This window comes from Leguminivora glycinivorella, chromosome 16, assembly GCF_023078275.1.
Source record: "Leguminivora glycinivorella isolate SPB_JAAS2020 chromosome 16, LegGlyc_1.1, whole genome shotgun sequence".
In the NCBI taxonomy this organism is placed as follows: domain Eukaryota; kingdom Metazoa; phylum Arthropoda; class Insecta; order Lepidoptera; family Tortricidae; genus Leguminivora; species Leguminivora glycinivorella.
The window spans coordinates 17,058,306-17,071,797 of NC_062986.1; the positions used below are offsets into that span (position 1 = coordinate 17,058,306).

A 13,492-nucleotide genomic window follows, 5' to 3' on the forward strand; every position below is an offset into this window, starting at 1 on the left:
CCCGCTGCGGGGCTCCTATTTCTAGATTGTTTGCCCTTCGGGCATCTATAGGTACAGTCGACTACAAAGAGATGTATCCACTTTTTCACCTTATTACAATGCAATAAGGTGAAAAAGTGGATACATCTCTTTGTAGTCTGTAAGCGTTCCCGTATCAATCACTAATTCTAGTGCTAGTACAGTATTTCAATATGCGTTTTGTTAGTACACTGTCACTGACAGATACGTTCCGTTTTGGTCGATACTTCGGAAAATAAATGTTTCTTACCAAATTCATACAGTAGATTCTTCTTCTCAAAAAAGGGAAGATATTACATATAGCAACACTGCTCTCTTGTCTTTGTCTTTGAATGCCGGTTGCCGACTCGCTATGTAATCGGTCCGTGCTCTCTGTATTTTATTTAATAAATACTTTATAAAAGACCATGTCTGATCATTAACAATATAACATAGTCGACTGTATCTAACAAACCTAACCTACCTATTGCCTAGCCCTTACTATCACTACTATCAGTAAGTCTATTGAAGAAATTCCCAGTGGTTCAACAGGTAAAAGTATGCGGTGAGACGAGAGGGAATAGCCTACAACAAATCTTTGTAAGTGGTTACCCAATTCTACATAGGAGCTCGTTTCTTTTACATTTATACATATTATATCATAAAAGTGCACCGAAAACTGTTCTCTCTTTCAATAATAAATAAAAGACACTGAGCTCCGAGCCAACTAGACTTTATTCATGAAACCGCATTTTGTAAATGTTCTCTGCAATAGCAGATGAAAAGAACTTCACCCCAATGTTTTTAAAGGAAGGCATGTTTACAAAAACAACATAACTACACTAGACATGAATTTACAGGAAACGAAAAAAACTAAATGTCTTCTTATATATTAGCTATTGGACATAAACGTTGTATACGTTATTTAAGTAAGTGGCCATTAGTTCCGAAACACACGATTACACATCTCAAAGACAATTATTTTTAGAAAGAATATGAAAAATAAGTTCGTCAGTTATGCTGTTTTTGTAAAATTTTGTTAGTTATGTTCTTTTTGTTAGAAAATAAAACAAGTTTCTATAGAAATTATGTTTTGTATTCTATCATTTATCTTACTAAACTAGTGGATCTACTTTAATCTTCACATCCGCTGCTGTTGTCATCGTTATCTACCTCCAGAGACGACGATTCTTGACACGTATTATACAAAATTGATTGGTAGAATTGATGGCTCGATGGTTTGACCAAAAACTGCATCAATTTTCTCAAGTCGCCTACTTTGTGAGGATTAAGGGGAAGTGAAGACTCATAAGCACGTTTTAAATTGAAGTTCTTGGGCATTTTCTTAATTTTTAAAAATGTTGGACTTTTCAACGATTCTGGGGATGAAATGTTATTTCCACTCATTTTTAAGATGTGAAAGAAACTTCTGGATAGGTTAAAACAAAACGCGAATACACCTACAGCATTTAAAATCACTTGCTACTTCCAAATGGCATCTTATTACATCGTTAATGTCAAAGTTGAAATTTGCATTTTCATTCTTGTGATTATTAAAGTTGTTCGTTGTTCTGGCTCCATAGCCGAATGGAATTTCTCCGACGCGAAACGAAAAGCCGCAGAAGTGTAGTCTGGCTCTGTCGCGCCAATACGCAAGAGCGATAGCCATTCGTGAGCTGCCATTCGGCTACGCACTCTGAACTGCTAGCCTAGCCGATGTGACAAACGTTGATGATACGTGGCGATCAAAACACAGTGTGTCTCTGTCGCACAGTCGCACTCACTTTTTTGTATTGAACACGCTTGTCGCAAGCTCTTCGACCCACACATTTGCAAATGGACGCTCTTATTGGGCTATTGCGCAATACACGCGCATCATTCCGATGTCTATGTAGATGAGAACGACCAGCGAATCGTGTCATCACTCACGCACACAACGATGTATGTTCAATGAGCTAATAACTCCACCGGCGGCTTGTGTGCTCTCTAGTGTTACGCCGTGTCTTGCGTGGGCGACGGTCGTGCGACCGTCGCCGTCGCGTCTCATCGCATCGTCTACTTCCATATCGATAAGGTTTGATTTCGTATGCGTCGCATCGTCGTCGCGTGACCATCGCGCGACCGTGGCCTACGCAAGCCACGGCGTTAGATGTTTGCACCAGCCGGCGTAGCCGAATGGCATTTCTGCGACGCGAAACGCCGCAGAAATGTAGTCTGGCTCTGTCGCGCCAACACGCAAGAGCGATAGAGATAGCTAGCTGAGAAAGAGATATTATCGTGAGCGTTAGGTGAGCGTTTGTGCATTCCGCTACGCACACAGGGCAATTATGGTCTGTCATTAAATATATCTCTATCGTCTACCGAAAGTGGAATTATATTGTAGCTCAAAGCATACTAAAGTTATAAATCGGGGTTTAATAAAATGAACGCGTCGATAGATAAATGATAAGTGTGTGAGTGACCACTGTTGTCTTTTATAAAAATCCGTTCAATAGCTGCCTTTATTTCATTGCGGGATGTGTTTTGGAACAATAAAATGCACGGATTATTCAAATTGACAGCTGTGACACCTGTCAAAGTTTGATTTGACATATTGACAAATGTCACATACACCCGAAAAACATAGAAGTCAAAGATGAAAGTAAGTTGTGTGTTGTAAAAACTAAAGGAATTCCACCAAAAATGGTAAGTTTAATGAAATAACAATACTTAGTATATTAATGGTAATATTTGGGTTCTTGTAGTTTGTTACATTATTAATTGCTTTTGTTATATTTTTCAGTTGATGCAAGACGGACAAGCGGGCAGGAGAATGATAGTGAAATATTTAAGAGGATACGTACCCGGGAGCACAAACGTTTACCATAATATCGTTATCTCTATCGCTCTTCAATATTGGCGCGACAGAGCCAGACTGTGTTTCAATCGGCGTCTAGCGACGGCGAATTTCCTCTGAGCAATTCAGTCAGGGTATGCTGCAAACATACCAAGGAGCCAACAAGGAATGTTGCCTAGGCTTGCCACGAGAGATGTGAAATGCCATGACACAAACAAATTTAAATATATACTCAACAACAGCGGGCACTACAAGGCTCTGGCATAGAGTACCTAGAGCATGGAATGAGGTACATAAATTAAATATTTATAAATATTATAGGATGTTCTTACACATATTGACTGAGTCCCATGTTACGCTCAAGACGGCTTGTGTTGTAGGTACTGAGACAATGATATATATAATATACAAATACTTATATACATATCAACAAATCCATGACTTGGGAACAAATATCCGTGCCCATCACACAAGTAAATGGCTTAGCGAGCTGGGTCACTACCCGCTAGGCCAGACCGGTCATCTCATGCGAATACTATAATTTCTAATAGTTATGTAGCTACTAGCTGACCAATATAGAAAAAAAAACTGAATGACATTTCAAACAGATAATTCTTAAAATTTATAATTGAAAGAATGATAGCGTATAAAGGCAGTATAAACTTCCATAACTTAATTCTAATTAACACAAGTCAAATTATAATCTATTGCCTCAAGCACTAGAGGCTTTGGTCACTTTTTCTTTCATATGTATAATTTATTTCGGTTTTAATTCCATAACTTAATTGATACATTACATAATAACTATAATAAATGTCTCTTGTTAATCATATATATATTTTCCCAAATCCAGTTTCTAATAATTGTTGCAGGCTACCATTGCGTAGTTAAATATGATGTGGCTCCTTCTTGTCATACTTTCTAGAGCTGCAGAAAAAGAAAAACAATGTGACACTGAACCATACTTCGGCCAGTGAGGTGTAATTGAACTAAATGCCATAAAACCAACTTGTTTGAAATAGGTCCAGAAAAGTTATAAGTGTGAGTGTTACTTTTGTAATAATTAAGCCCTTTAGCGTGCCTGCGTGGTGACGGGTTAAGAATTTCACCACCCCCTTTCTTCCCGTGGGTGTCGTAGAAGGAGACTATGGGATATGGGTTAAATTGTGGTGTAGGCGAGAGGCTGGCAACCTTTCACTGCAATGCCAGTTTCGTTTTCTTTTAACCCCTTATTTGCCAAGAGTGGCCCTGAAGCTTTAGTGGTTTCATGTGCTCTGCCTACCCCTTTATGGGATACAGGCGTGATTGTATGTATGTATGTTAAGTCCTTTATTCAACATCGTGAGGAATCCGGACTAATCCCAATAAGGCCTAGTTACCCTTCGAGTTGGAAGGTCAGATGGCAATCGCTTTCGTAAAAACTAGTGCCTACGCCAAATCTTGGGATTAGTTGGCAAAGCGGACCCCAGGCTTCCTTGAGCCATGGCAAACGCCGGGATAACGCAAGGAGGATGATGATGATTCATAAACATTTAACAGCCCCTCTAGCACAACTTGCCCTGTCGCGCGCGAGTCCATACTTGAAGTCGCGTTTGATGTATGGACTCGCGCGCGCGACTAGGCAAGTAGGCAAGTTGTGCTAAAGGGTCTAATGACCAGTTTGGCTTAGCGCATAGTGACCCTACCTTCTAAGCAGATATTCTAGGGATTGTATATGTATATTTGTCCCGGAACCATGGATGTTTATTTTGAATATTATATACTTACATCATATGACCTATTTAAGATGGTTATTCATCATTAAAGTTACCATAAAAGGTGACCTCTCTAATTTAATTTATTTTGTTTTTGTTTCAGTCATGGTATATTACAAAACACTCAAGATATCGAGGAAACACAAGAAGTTGATGTCGATCTAATCAGAGATATTAATTATTAGAAATGAATGTATTTGAAATACAAATATAAAATACCTATTTTAAATTTTAAATACTTTTATCAAAAACTATTTTGTATTTTATTTCAAATACTATAAAGTGGATGTGTTTTGCATTTTTTTAAACTTTAAAATACAAAATTTTTTTTTCACCACACCAACTGGTAGAATCTCTCTTCATTCTCCAAAAAACGGATGAAAAAGTTGAATTTTATCCGCAAGATTGCAAAGTTGTTTCATACAGATTTTAACTTGTCCTAAGCTGGCTGGTAGATTTTGCCTTTTAAGTAGGTATGGTGTTTTTGAATCATATCATACCTACTCGCATATGTTTAATAAATTGATGATTTTGATTTAGGTACAGTTAGTATTTTCCTCGTATTGCTGTGGTGAAAAAATTGGTGTTTCCCTCGGGGCAAAATTTGTATAACCATTGTGCCTTGAAACCCTAGCAACGCTCAAAACTAATAGAGCTGCACCTAAGAAAGGTTACTTGTTAGATTAGTTTGTTTGTTTTTGCACTTCTTCGTTACTTTATATAAACTGTATTAAGTTGTGACAATAAAGATTATTAATTCAATATTTTTATACGACATACATAAAAAATATGGAAATATATGGAGAATGGCTCTAATTTCCAGTTATCTGAACTTGTGAAAGTTTTAACAGTGCAGAACTTAATTTCAATGACCGAAGAGCTGGCTACTTCCTCACACAACTTATCAGCATTGCGGTACAGCGAGGGATACAATGCCTTAAGGGCCTATTTTAGACATTAGATTTAGACAAAGATTATGTACATTTCTATGATGAAAAATAGTGTACAAATGTCAGTAATAAATGGTACCTATTTTCTTTAATTTATATTTTTCTGGGTTTCGTAACACAACAGTACAGTACAATTTAACTCAGAACCCATATACAAATGTCTTAAGTACATTTTACACCTACTGTACCTGAAATTTACATACTAATGTTTTTTGTCAAATAAAAAAAATATTTTATTTTGGAAATTGTATTATTTACCTATTTCAATATTCTCGCCGGCACAGAGGTGACTATCAGATTTTATTAAGGCTGTATGCAGTGTGATAGTAAAACAAAATAATGTCCTAAATAATTGTTTATTGTGTACGCTCGCACGCCAGCTCTTGACAACAGCCAGCAGTTGCAGCATTGCGTCATGCTTAGATAGGCCGAGAGGCACCTCTTCCATAGTTCCCTTTGAACCACGAATTTTCTGGAAGAATAAAAAAGAAACAGGTACAGGCAACCAATCTGAATCCTAGGCCACGGTAGGATCCTTTTACAGTAAAATTCAAACTGACTTATATAGCAAATAAAGCACAGTATCAATAAGAAGGGGTTCTAGAGTGGTCTAGGATGCTAATTAGTTAACTGTAAATGTAAGCAGCAGTTTAGAAATTATTGTCACACAAGAAGTCTATTTTTAGGTTGTACCTACTTGGTTCAAAAAATGTGGCAAATTATCAATATAAAAAGAAACAGGGACAACGTGTCTGGTGGGAGGAGAGAGTAAACTTGAAAGTGAGTTGATACCTTATATAAAGGGAACATGATGTTTGAATTGCCTTAACTGACCTAGATAATAACTTTATTTTCATAAAATAAATGATGGTATATTCTGTGAAAGTGTTAAAACTACAGCATACTCCTATACAATTGGAATCCACTGGAACAGAATAAACACACTGTAACAGTGTAAAATTAATCATAAATAGTTGTTCTCCATTGTGTGAGTTTGTCTAAATTTATATCTAATTTTAATTTAATATAAACAGTTTAATAATAACGCGCTGGTGGACTGGCGGTGAGAGCCTGCGACTTTCGATCCGGAGGTCGCGGGTTCGAACCCCGGATCGTACCAATGAGTTTTTCGAAACTTATGTGCAAAATGTCATTTGATATTTTCCAGTCACTTTTCGGTGAAGTGAGGAAACCGGACTAATTCCAATAAGGTCTAGTTTACCCTTCGGGTTGGAAGGTCAGATGGCAGTCGCTTTCGTAAAAACTAGTGCCTATGCCAAATCTTGGGATTAGTTGTCAAAGCGGACCCCAGGCTCCCATGAGCCGTGGCAAAACCGGGATAACGCAAGGAGGATGATGATGATAAACAGTTTAATAAAAAGGATAATTGCAATCAAGTTTACAAATTATAAACCTGCTTAAACTTAGCTACTTAAATCATTTATGGGGCAATACATATCCTTTGTAAACAAGGTACTAAAGACTTTCATTCTCAGAGGTCAAACAATAGCTACCTACCTATCTCATTACACAATCAATAGGTACTTATAGTGATAGTGCTAATTATTTTTTTATGTCTAATGGTTTAGTAGGTACTCAAATGACTTACTTGCCTTATGTTGACAGCAGATATGTACAATGTCAATTGATTGAGATGCTGGGTCATATCACAGTAGTCTACCAAATGGATGAGCCATAATCTTGTCTAGTCTTGTGTTGGTAGTTGGCACTAGCTCTGCTAGGGTGGATAGGTAATTAAGAACCTAAAACAAATTAGTAAAATATGTAAAATAAAATAAAAAAGCCTTGTACAAATACCAGTGGCGGCTGGTGAAAATTTCTGCAAGGCAACACTTAGCAAAAAGAAACCTGTCTTAACATTAGGTACTTTACTATAGGCAAGCCGGTGGGAATCGGCTTGTATGGACCAGCCGCTGCTGACAAATACCTACTATTCTGGTAATTTGGATCCAATTTAGTCCCATAGATCTATCATTAAAACAAATAAGTAATCAGAACAGCTGCAATTTTTTCAAGTTGATATTTCTCCTTGGGATATGAATAAATAATTATTTTGCCAAAGTAATAGCTGATTTTGTGTGTTTGTTCAACAGATATATTAGAGTAGGTATGGCAAAGATACTTTTGAAGTGCTTTTGATAACAATGATGATGCTATGTGGGAGTTTTGTGAAATGATGATGTTTGCTTGAAGCAGCTCTGTCTGTCTCTAACATACAAACTTTTACATTAACATTAGTTAGGCATCAAGAATGTATTTACTTAACTAGATACACTGCAATCATGTCAATTTTATAAGTAGCTTTACCTCAGGGCACTAGGTAATCCATCATGGTTGTTAGATTTGTGATTCTCGGCGTTAAGTTGGGGAATGTGAAATGCACTGTCGCCTCCTTATGCACTCTGTAAATACTTATTTATGACATTTCTTCATCGTACTTATCAGACGGGTTGCGAGCGTCTCTTGAAGCGTCCGTGTATTGGAATTTTCGACTAAATTTTCTTCTACAGCGGCGTCGAGTAGGTATAGCATAATTTGACTTTCCTGCAAAGAAATTATGAGAATAGTATACATAGCCGAACTTTCTAACTAATAAACTTCCAATATAATAATGGAAAACGGATGCTTACCGGATATTTATACTTTTAAATAGATCGATTCACTAGTTTTACTTCGACGATAAAGCTTATCGTGACCTCAGAACCACTTAGTTAAAATTAACTCCCCAAACTGTCAAAATGGGACGATCTGTCAAATGTATCCAACGAGCATGTTATGCGAATTGACGTTTATCAGCTCGGTCACTTACTGCTATAAATGTATAACTAACTTCATACTCTAACGAGCCAGCATGTTAAGAGCGATATATATCGAAAATTACTGTCATTTTATTGAACCCTAACTGTCAAATTATCTCTATCACATTTCCATGCTTCGCCCGCTAAGAGAGCTAGCTACGATAGCTTCTTGAGGCTGAGGCGTAGGGTTAGAGCCGGCGTAGCTTTATTTGACGTTCGTATGCGCATTGTAATATGCCTACTTGAAAAATAAATATTTAATTTTTCATATTGTTAAATTAAAGGAAAAATGGAAAAATTCACACCTTCCATTTGTCCTTTAATTTAAAAATATGTAATATCGCTCGCAGACGTTTCTGCATGTTAAAAACAAATTTATTTCATTTTCATTTTTAATATACATATGCTTAGAAAGTGTAAGCGATTGTGGCGCTGGCTAGGTACCCTGAATTTTCCGTTGGTGGACTCAAGGTTGGGATTCGCGTGGGCTGTGAATTGAGGTTGATGGCGTTTGAGTAGTAACCTTGTGGTTTTAGAGTTAAGGTTGAAGTTTGTGGGCGGAGATCAGGGGCCTTGCTGATGAGTGACGGAAGAATCTCCAGATTTGAGCACTTCCCGAAACTCGAATAAGGCCTTTTTCGTTCGAAAATCCGTTTGGAGCCATCAGTTGACCTGTGTTAAGTTTATACGTAATCGTATCTTTATGCATTTATGCTTGTACAAATATTAGTGAAACTTACAAAATTAAGGCACAACGTGAGACCCTGTTCAGTTGTGGTATTGTTTCATGAATGACCATGTTACGGTATTGCAATGATACTAGGTAATATACCTACAGCTCATTATTGTTATGTACTTATTTTAAAACAAAGACGAGACGAGACATACCTATAAGAGCAAAGTTGGAGCAAAGATATAACTCCGTACAGACGGGTAAAGTCTAAGCAAAAAACATGAAATGAAATGAAATGAAATGAAATATTTATTTTCCAAGTAGGCATATTACAATGCGCTTATGAACGTCAAATAAAACTACGCCGGCTCTAACCCTACGCCTCAGCCTCGAGAAGATTTCAGTCCCCCTTCAGTTGGAGGAGGGTATCCACTATGGGACCGGCAAGAAACTCGGCGGGCCACTTCTTTTCAAAACATTACATCTTATATTTAACATGCATTAAAAAAAAAACAAGATACAATTTAATAAGCAAAAGTATTCATAAAAAAAAATATTAACACAAGAAATTATACAAAGTACAAAGCTATTATGATTATTAATAAGAGATGTTAGAGATGTATAGAGTCTCTAAGTGTCAAAGTACATCTAAAAAAAATTATACATGAAGAAAAAAACCGAATAACTAAAATAACTTTAGAGTTGTAAAAGACTCTTGTTGTCTTAAGCAAAGGAAAAAAATATATGTATACTTAATCTACTTTTTTCCTTGGAGATGTATATGGTCTCCAAGAGTCAGAAAGAAAAATAAACAAACAAGGACCGAACAGAGTGCCTCAACGTAATCTCATTCAAAATTAATGTTACATAGAATAGCATAGCCCCTATTAGCTGAAACAGACCGGTCTTCACAAACAGCACCCGTTCACGAATATGGCGCGCATCTCAGCCATCGCCTCCCTCAACCTTCATTCGGGAAGGTGGCGACCCGATCAACGACGTCACCGTAAGCAAAGACTTTTTAGCGAGCATGACATGTTCAAGCTGTCCGGGCTGTATTAAATATTCCAATAATAAGTGAATACGGTATACCTAGATGTAAGACACAACATTCCGTGCTTGTATGTTACATAGTTTAAATTGACTTAATTGAAAACAAGATCTTGGGAGATGTAAAAGGTCCCCACAGTCAATTATAATTAATGGGATATAATAAAAAATAAAAATTTGGAGGTGTAAAGGTTCTCCAAGTGTCAAAAGAACTAGAAATAGAAAAAAAAATGCGTATGAAATACAAATTTCACGTCAAGAGACTGTTAAGCTAGCAATCTCCAACTAATTCTACAGAATACATAACTAGTATGTACTCAACAAGTCAATATATATATATACCAAATTATAATTATACAATAATAAGGATCAATAATTTAAACAGCCAGTAGCAACAGCGCCTTAAGCATGACACAATGTCTCCCGGGACACTGCTAGCAAAACTATGACAGATTTTGAGCCTGGATAGTCGGCCATGGTGTAGTATCTCCCAGGTAATCATCAATTTTGTAGTACCCCTTTTTGAGAAGTGCACTTTTTATGTACTTCTTGAATGAAGTAAAGGGCAGATCCCATGCCTCTAAGGGTACCTTATTATAAAATGTTACACAGTTTCCCAGGAACGATTTCTTCACTTTCTGTAGACGAAACTTGGAAACCGCTAGCTTATGTTTGTTCCGTGTATTATAACTATGAATATCTGACAGTTTCTTAAAGGACTCTATATTCTTATGAGTATACATTATCACATCTAGTATGTATTGTGAAGCTACTGTAAGGATGTCTATCTCCTTAAAGCGTTCCTTCAGTGAGTCACGTGACGCCATGTTGTAGATAGATCGTATTGCCCGTTTCTGGAGAACGAAGATGGTTTCAATATCTGCTGCTTTTCCCCAGGCCAATATGCCGTAAGACATAACACTATGAAAGTAACTGAAATAAACTAGGCGAGCTGTCTCCACATCAGTTAATTGCCTAATTCTCCTTACGGCATACGCGGCAGAGCTCAACCTTTTTGCTAGGGCAGATATATGAGGACCCCATTGCAGATTGCAATCTAAAGTAAGACCAAGAAAGAGCGTATTCTCGACAAGGTCCAGGTTTTCATACCTCGGTTACATACCTCGGAACCATCAAGAAAAATGCACTGCTGTCTAGATGACGCTACACGCTTCGTTGATTCTCGGTTAGATGGCGCTAATATTAATATTTGTCAATTTTAACACATAAGTTATAAGAATAGGGTCCAAATTGTCAAAACTGGGGTTCAAAAGTTTTCATCCTGTGTCGAGAGACTCGAAAGATGGAAGTCACAGTGACTATACATTTTACTTTGATGATAATTACCTATCTATATATAGGAGACAGATGTATAGGGTAGATCCATAGGGTGTAGGCCTATGGAATTTTTTTTTTTATTGAAAGAGCTTTGTCACTGAGTCAGACCAGGGATTTATCAAGGATTTAAGGACTAGCTTTTGCCCGCGGCTAGAGACAAAATGTAGCCTATGTCACTCTCCATCCCTTCAACTATCTCCCTTAAAAAAATCACGTCAATCCGTCCATCCGTTTTGCTGTGAAAGACGGACAAACAAACAGGCACACACTTTCCCATTTATAATACTCGTATTAGTAAGTATAAGTATGGATTTACCGATTTACAAACTTCATACTAAGAATCGTACCTGGATTTTTTTGCGCCACTTATTAAATACTATCATAACTACACTTATGATGCATACAATTTTTTTTTTCAAAATTTGTATTGACGTGATATCATGGTTTTAAAATAAAGAAATATATATTTTGTTCTCATAAAAAATAAAAACATGCAATAAATATTGGGGGAAAATATAATTTTGGCCACTTTCAGACTGCGAACAGCGCCATCTAGTAGCATGTCTGAAGAAAATTTAGTACTTGTTTGTTTTTGCAAGCCTTTGTTTGAAAATTTATTAAAACCAACTACTAATCCTACAAAGTAATTTTCAAAGTTAATCGCAGTGAACGTAACGTATTAACCCCGTTGCCGCTCAAAAGAATAAATTAACTTTGGACGGTAATTATTACTAATTAATCACTGCCGAGCCGGGCATTCTGATTACTTGATTACGAGCGCGGGGACCAGTCCAGCGGACTAGCACACTAGTGTGATATAATCTATGGTTGCCCTTGTTTTGGCATAATTTTATAATCAAGAATTCTTTTTGGCATAATCTATATTAGCATCATTCACCCTTCGCATTATCTGTTATGGCATAGTATAGTTACGCATAATTTGTCTAGCCATATTTTTGTTTTTCCGAATATATTTCACGCATAAAGTTTATTTGCCGAATGGTTTTTATGCATAAATTATTTGTGCATAAAATAGCTTAGTCGTAATTTACCACGCAGAATTTATAGGTAAGTAATACTACTACTACTATATTAAAGTTGCAGTTCTAACCTAACCTTATCGAAATTCTTCACAAAATGTTGTATTTGTTGAGGTCGCAGTTGTAACCTAATCTTATTCATAAAAACAATCGGCGTAAACAGAATTATTCGAACTTATTTTCGGACAAAGAAATATTCGTATTATTTTAGATTATGACAAATAAATTTTCTGCCAAATTAACATTCGGTGAAAATCGATTATGCGAAGTCTGTTATGCGAAAATCGTTTCGGACAATTATAGTTATGCCAAATAGAGGGAACCCATAGTCTATACGTCAGTGCGTTCCTTTTGCACTTACAAAAATTGCAAAAAGAACGCAACGAAACGAATCTCTAAGAGATCCAAGGGGTGAATCCACGTAAAAGTAACGTGAGTTACGACTTTATTGAGTGTTTATTTGAAGTACAGCTGCAAATGATAGGATCTATGCATATATCGGGAAAGTAATCACTTAGAGATAGCATATCAGTATTATCATTGAACTTGCATCGTGAATAAATTGAATATGCCATAAAATCGTGACTCATGTTACTCTTGCTGCGTGACCCTAAGATGTTTTCTTCCGCATAGAGAGGTACCCACTCCTTCGCATAACATACCATTGCTACCTATTCTGTTTTTCACGCCACTTCGGCATAAAATACTTCCTGAGTTCAAAAGACCAGCCATATCCTGTTCTTACTCGAGCCGCCTACCATAGGGTAAACTTGCTTCATTCGGTGACACGCCTAATTCGGTGAAACAACAAAAAATCGTCTTTCGGTATAGTGCTTCAAATCTTGTATTACCGAATTAGGCGACACCGAATGAGGTGAGTTTATCCTACAATATTTCTGCTCGAAAAAAAATTAATATGACTGTGTTTATAAAAAATAAATTATTCTGTGTGCCTCTCAATGTATACTGGGCAGCAAGAGGTTAATAGAGGGTCATTAAACCAGCAGAACTCCTTAACAAGTCTAATATCGTTTG

General features: G+C 36.8%; 1 protein-coding gene and 1 long non-coding RNA gene across 2 annotated transcripts in view; one reads left to right on the plus strand and one right to left on the minus strand.

The window, feature by feature from the left end:
* Positions 1–13,492, plus strand: part of LOC125234666 (sodium/potassium/calcium exchanger Nckx30C) — a 151,079-nt gene that overhangs the window by 52,066 nt on the left and 85,521 nt on the right. The gene's annotated exons all lie outside the window — the stretch shown is intronic.
* On the minus strand, positions 7,147–8,491 carry LOC125234668. Its single transcript, XR_007178019.1, has 2 exons — positions 7,866–8,491; positions 7,147–7,300 (listed from the first exon to the last, which is right to left on the minus strand). It is a non-coding gene; the product is annotated as an uncharacterized LOC125234668 (long non-coding RNA).